General features: G+C 40.0%; 1 non-coding gene across 1 annotated transcript; it reads left to right on the top strand.

Annotated features, from left to right (window-relative positions):
• Window positions 1–968: 968 nt before the first annotated feature.
• On the top strand, window positions 969–1,041 carry trnav-aac (transfer RNA valine (anticodon AAC)). The gene has a single exon. It is a non-coding gene; the product is annotated as a tRNA-Val (tRNA).
• Window positions 1,042–7,221: the final 6,180 nt, after the last annotated feature.

Here is a 7,221-nt window from a genome sequence, read left to right as displayed (position 1 = left end):
GTGAGGCGAACGTGATAACCACTACACTACAGAAACCACACTTCTCACCATTTCTTGTACTTTTCAGAAAATCTCGCAATGTGACAGACGAGGATACTTAAAGTTCTACTAGATGTTTCAAGAAAAGCGTAGCCATAAGATATTTTGACCTCAAACTCATTTTCAGTATAGGACCTAAAATTTTTATTTGAAGTAAATTTGCTTTAATTCTTCCAGGGCAAATTAGTAGTTGGATTCCTGTAGTGCAAGTGGTTATCACATTTGCTTTATACATAAAAGGTCCTTCTAAAACAGCGGGAAACTGAACACACTTTTCAAAATCACTTGATATCTTTGCAAAAGGCAGTCGGGCCAGACAAAGATTTCAATAAAGACACATGTGCTGGCAAAAGCTGTGAACTGTCATTTCCCTTCTGTTTTGTGTGCTGGTCATCGTTTTGGACCCTGAAACCCTGTCTGACCGACTATTTTTAGTGAGATTCTTATTTAAAAAACCTGTTAGGTCCCAGGTTGGAACGAGGCAAAGACGACATGTGACTTCTTGGGGGAAAATGAAAGAAAAAGGGAGGAGTTGATTTGACAGGGTTTCAGGGTCCAGAATGGTGACCAGTACACAACAAAGAAGAAAAATGCCGGCACATTATAACCACTACACTACATAAACAATGACTCTACTTTGCCCTGGTGATGGGGTCTCCATCTACCCAAACTGATTCAGTAAGAGAAAAGAGAGACATTTATCTCTGTAGTGCAGACTTTCCCCCAAAGGAGCAATTCTAAAATCGTTGTTTCCACCCAGTCTGGAACCAGGGACTCTTCAGGTGTTAGGCAACCGTAATATCCCCTACACTACAGAAAAATGTCACGTTGCTCATATAAATGTTTTATTTTGATTTCATTTCAGGAACTCACAAACCCCCTGCAGTTCCCCCACAGGCCCCCGGGCAGTGACAGCGGTGGCAGCAGCTGTTTCCGTAGTGTAGTGGTTATCATGTTTGCCTAACACGCGAAAGGTCCCCGGTTCAAGACCGGGCGGAAACAAGATTTTCAGATTTGGTTCTTTGAGGCGAAAAGTCTACAGAAGAAATGCTACAGAGGTGTGGAGACTATGTGTCTCTCATTGTTAAGTTGGTTTGGACAGATGGCGAGTCCTCTTACAAGGCATAGTAGTAGTCATGGTTTATGTTTGACAAGTGTTGCTTTTACAAAACCACATTATAAACGACTCAAACTCATAGTGAATTTCAGACGGAGCAGCACTTCCTACTGATCAAAGAGCTGTGCTTCACGGACAAGCTGCGCATAAAAACATAATCGCAGCCGTTGCGATACCAGCATCACACTAGACTCAATTTCCGCGAGATTTACCGTTAATCGCAATTTATCAGGCAGCCCTATTTACGTTTATATATTTATGTTTATATGCATGTTTGTGTTTGTTCGCCTTACATGCAAAAGTTTCCCGGTTCAAGATTGGGCGAAAACAAGGTTTTTAGAATTGATGCTTTAGCCCTATTCAGATGGTAATCGTTTCTGATTGGTATGTTTTGTATTTTAAACATTAGCGGGGCCAGTCTGTGATTTTCTTGCTGTCCGAACCCTGAATGTCAGTGCGTTTCCCCCACCGTCCACATAAAAATTCCTGTCCCAATTATCTACTGTTTTTTTGACAAACACCATGGCTGTGTGGTAATTTAATTGCCATCCGAATCCACATCTCTGAGAGAGGATAAATCCAAAAGTTGTTTTGTAAATCCTTTTTGACGACAGCCAAGCTCTGTGGCATGTAACTGTTGCGCTTTGCAGTAATGTGCACACACTTTAAACATGGACACTTTCATTATTGAAATGTTGGAAACTGTTTACTAGAATAATATTAAAGTACATATGAACCGGAAGTTGGAACCCACTTTACCTCAGTATTGTGTCGTATTTCCAACTGAAACGGAATACTGAATATTTTATCGCAGCTCCTCTCCATCTTTTGCTCGCAGCAGACTAATGGTTGGAGCGGAGTGGTTAAGGATAATTTGTCCAAGCCGTTAGGCAAAACCCAATCAGTCCCAGACAATTTCAATATTCAATACAAACGCGTGCTGGCAAAAATGTGGGCGCAGGTCATCTCTTTGGACCCTGAAACCATCAATTGATGCTTATTTTGTTTGTCCTCTTTTAGAAAATCTTCCAATGTGACAGGTGACCACTCCTAATACTACTTAAAGAACTGTTTTTAGTGAGGTGTTTATTTAAAAAATCTGCAAGATGTTTCCGCCCGGTTTCGAACCGGGGACCTCGCGCTGTAGCCGAAAATAGTTGAGCTTAACTTCCCTTAACTTTTCCCAATCATTCGTGTTCGCAGTGGAGGAGGGGGGACCCGTTTTACGATCAGAGAGGTATTTGTTTACAGAATTGCCAGATCAAAAAAAACTTTTGTTCTGTACAACAAATATTTACTGTCTAAACTATCTTAAAACAGATTTTACCTATGGTGACTGTTGTTTTTAAATAACGCAATTAAGCTGACAAACCGAGAATGTAAGTTGAATGCTATACTTTATCAATACTAACTTTCTGTATTGCATATACATTATCATTAATATATTTTATAATTTAAATTGCATGTATATTATGTAATCGTATTGTTAATTGTGTTTAATGGTTTGTGACGTTAGGAAACAGTAAACCAAACTATTATAAAAATACAGTAAACCAAACTATTATAAAGATAAAAACTCATATAATACAGCTGTTGTTTTATAAGAGTATCTATGTTTGTAAAGTTGAATGTTTCATCATTGATCTCTTACTATGTTCTTAAATAAATTGTTTAAAATATATACATGTTAACAGTGCAGTATGATGTAGTTGTCAGGCTCTGGGCCAGGTTTTGTGTGTGTCTTTGCTCCCTATGTGCTCCATCATCCAGTTTCTCTGTCTCGTGTTTTGAGTTCATTGTTCCCAGGTGTTTCCAATGTTAATTGGCCCAGGAAGGGCTCCTGATCCCCAGTTTAGTCCAGGAGGGGCTTCAGATCCCCCGCCGAGCCTAGGAAGGGCTCCCGATCCCCAGTTCCACCCAGGCAGGGCTACAGGTCCGCAAGTAAGCCCAGGGAGGGCTCCAGTCCCCTGTCATGGCCCATGGAGGGCCTCAGAACCTGTAAACGTCCCCAAGTATTTTTTTGGGGGGGTAGTAGGGCTCCAGCCGTAGAGGCAGGGGCTGAGGCCGCGGCCTCGATGGCTGCTCCACCATGACCTCCTGAACTCGGGGGGGGGGGGGGGGGGGGGGGGGGGGGGGGGGGGGGTGGGGCCCCAGCCGTAGAGGCCGAGGCGGGGGTTAGGGCCGCGGCCTCGAAGGCTGCTCCGCCATTACCTCCATAACTGCCTGCACCACCATGGCCTCCTGTGTTCCCTACCCCGCCATGGCCTCCTGTGTTCCCTACCCCGCCATGGCCTCCTGTGTTCCCTACCCTGCCATAGCCTCCTGTGTTCCCTTCTCCACCATGTCCTCCTGTGGTCCCTCTTCCGCCTGAGTGCCCAGAGCTGACAGATCCATGGTGCCCCGCTCTGGAGGCCTCCCGTCTGGTATCCCTACTCCTAGAGGTCTCCAGAGCGCCCACCCCCCCCTCCCATTGGATGTTGTGTGGCGTGCACGCCTTCCGGGAGGGGGGAGTAATGTCAGGCTCTGGGCCAGGTTTTGTGTCTGTCTTTGCTCCCTATGTGCTCCATCATCCAGTTTCTCTGTTTCCAATGTTAATTGTCATTAGTTCCAGGTGTCCCTTGTCTTCCCCTCATCAGTTCCTGTATATTTAAAGTGTGTTCTAGTTCTAGTTCTAGTCCTTTGTCAGTCATTAAACATCATCCTGTCCTCCTGATGTGTCGAGTCCTGTGATCCCTAGCCTTTGTTTAATAAACCCTTTTGAGTTACTTTACTCCGTGTCTCCTCGCTCCTTCGTTCCCGTGTTCCTCATGTGTGTGAACCGTGACAGTAGTACTGATAATGTAATTAATATATATTACACATATATGACATTTAAATTACAGAAAAAATAATTACAAAAAAAGTGTGTGCAATTTAGTGGTATAATATATGAATAACATTTTATTATGAAAAAATTGATAATTAAACACAAGAATAGTCTGTGAAAGAGGATATTGTGAAATATATTAAACAATAAATGTTGTGTTTTCATGGATTATTGCTAAATAAATAGATACATTTATTTATTGATATATTCATTTAATAAATTATTAATTACATTATTTAATTATTTCAGAATAAACTGTTACATTTAATTGTTGTTTTATTTATTAAGAAATAAAATAATTTAAATCAGAATAGAAGTGTGTTAATTAATTGTGTTAATGCAACAGACCATTAACACTAATCAGCTCTTTGTGTACAGCAGAGCAGGATGAAGGTGAAAGTGATAAACAATAAATGTTGTGTTTTCATTTATTTATTGATATATTTATTTAATAAATGATTAATTATATTATTGAATTATTTCAGAATAAACTGTTACATTTAATTGTTGTTTTATTTATTAAGACATAAAATCATTAAAATCAGAATAGAAGTATGTTAATTAACTAACCCTTTAGGCGCCAGGGTTTTTTTGGAAAAATGCTGGATTTTGACATCAAGATTTCAAAAGCTTGTGGCTTGAAAGGGCTTTAAGATATAGATCTACTGTAAATTAGAAGAATGTTGGGCATGACCGAAAGTTTTTGTGGGGTGTAAATATACTCATCTAATTAGCATGTTATGACGTCATCAGGGGGTGGCCTCTTGAATGTCATAATATTCATGAAATAATAGATATTGAATGGTTGTTTGAACTTATTTGCATATTTTTTTTGTCTTTTTATTCTCATTCCAAATGATCAAAAAAGAGGAAACCAACAATAAAAGAGGAGAAAGTACTAAATTATTACTATACTATATAGTAGTAAAACGCATGTGAACAGTAGCCTACTTTTTGATGAGTTCATCAGTAATATTCATGAAATAATAGATACTGAATGGTTGTTTGAACTTATTTGCATGTTTTGTTTTTTTTGTCTTTTTATCCTCATTCCAAGTGATCAGAAAAGAGGAAACCAACAATAAAAAAGGAGAAAGTACTAAATTATTACTTGTAGCAAATCAGCTCATAAGGAAATATGAATAATTAATCATAACTAGTTATAATTAATTATAAATATTTAGATCCGCTGTAGATATTTACTTGACCTCTCAGGGTCAACTGTCTGTCAATTCTAAGAACGTTAATTTCCTGGTTAAGGGAAATTACTTTCTTACTGTACAATTCTACACAGAGCTTGTAGCATAAATCTGCATGATTAAGTGACTCCAGTTATGAGCAAACAATGAACAACGTCAAGTGTGATACAAGTAAGACTTTATTAACTATATAAACACTTAAACTAGTCTAACATACTACATAAACACTTAAACTGGTCTAACATACACATATACACACACGCATACAGTTGGTATAGGAAAGGGGTAAAGCTTAAATAAGTAAAGAGGAGAGAAAATAAGAATATGAAGTTATGGAACCATTTGCATATTCAGCAGATCTACCGCCTGAAGGAAACATCAGATTCTTAGTTCAAACACACCTTTGTAAAATGGTGCAAATGATACCTAGTGTATCAATTAATAAGACTAAGTTTGATTTCCTATGGATTAATTAGAGAAAAGTCCATTTCTACTGTGCATTGTGTCTCTCCCTATAAAAAGGTAGTGATTTTCCCTACTCACATTCCTGTGGGTCATAAAACCAGTGATATCAGCATTAGTTGCCATGGGGACCAGGGGGGCCTGGTGTCGTTGCTACATACTATATTACTATACTACAGTATATAGTAGTAAAATGCATGTGAACAGTAGCCTACGTTTTGATCAGTTCATCAGTAATATTCAGGAAATAATAGATATTGCCCTGCCACCCCCCATCCCCGTTGGGCAAAGGGTCAAAATGATCACTTGTTTGTTCTTCGTGAACACTCGCGCCTTGCACGGCGGCACCATTGCGCTGCAAAGATGTATCGGGAGAAGTGCGATCATTAGACGACCGATCGTCATTTCCAAAAGGCAAATATTCCCCTTCAGAGTCAGAATCAGCGAATAACATTTGCAAAACATCCTCACGGTACAACTTTTATTAGCCATTTGGCGATTTTCTCTCACAAATCTCACAGCTTACCCGCACGCTATGAACTGAACTGCTTCCGCATCAATGACACGAAAGCTCACTTGCTCTGCTCTTTCCTCAAACACTTTGAATAGGAACGTGACATAATTTTGGTCTAGAATCGAAGTGCTACATGTCTGCCATCTAGTGGTAGGGAATACAAATGAGATATTACACCATATTAGGAACTACAGTCTATTTGATTAAGTATGACGTCTTGTCGCAATTTTGTGACTTTAGCGCTAAGAGGGTTAATATCCAAAGTATTATACTCATCCATTTGCAGATCCGTCACTGTCTTCTCAGCTTTTTGATGGTTTCTAGTTTAACATATACCCAAGCGATTTTCTCGCGGGACCCCTGTTTCAGATCCACTTCGGGAAAACATTTCAAGATCGGCTCATGCCAGAGCGTAAGATGCAACCTCGTGGACTCTAGGTCCGTTAGGGTCAAATCTTTTTCGCGATCTCTTCTCTTTATTTCTTGGACTAATTCTTCTCTTTCCAAAAGAGCCCTGTCCTTCGTTTCCTCCCCGTCTCGGGGTAGCATGTGGATTCTTGCATCCAAAAACACAGCCCACTCATGTTCTCGCATACCTAGATAAGGATGCCTAGAGAACCTGGATATTATCCCATCCTGGAATAATCCTAACAGTTTGAGAACTCTCAAGCTTTCCCAAATCGACCGGGAAGACATTAAAGTCCGGTCTTTTGCCTTGCAGACCAAACATGCCCATGAAATTGTGCCGTTCCATGTACAACTGCACCTTTCACCGAAATTTCCAGACACTCTGTATGAGTCTATCCGTACTTTAGGGTGACCTGGCCTACAATTCGCACATATAAGAATTCCTGATATTTCAGTGTGAGTCTGTCTATACATCGTCCAATCAACTCCAATGTCCTTTTTCTCATCGCAAAAGGACAGAGTTGGCATGGCACATATTATCTTATTCTCTTTACAGAAATCTTCTACTAGTTTGCCGCTTATATTATGCGCATTATCTGCTCTGATACTCCCCATT

This window comes from Sinocyclocheilus grahami, unplaced genomic scaffold (genome assembly GCF_001515645.1).
Source record: "Sinocyclocheilus grahami isolate Dianchi unplaced genomic scaffold, SAMN03320097.WGS_v1.1 scaffold2613.1, whole genome shotgun sequence".
Classification (NCBI taxonomy): Eukaryota; Metazoa; Chordata; class Actinopteri; order Cypriniformes; family Cyprinidae; genus Sinocyclocheilus; species Sinocyclocheilus grahami.
Note: the sequence above shows the minus strand (reverse complement) of the source record. Positions and strands in the feature narration are given on the sequence as shown.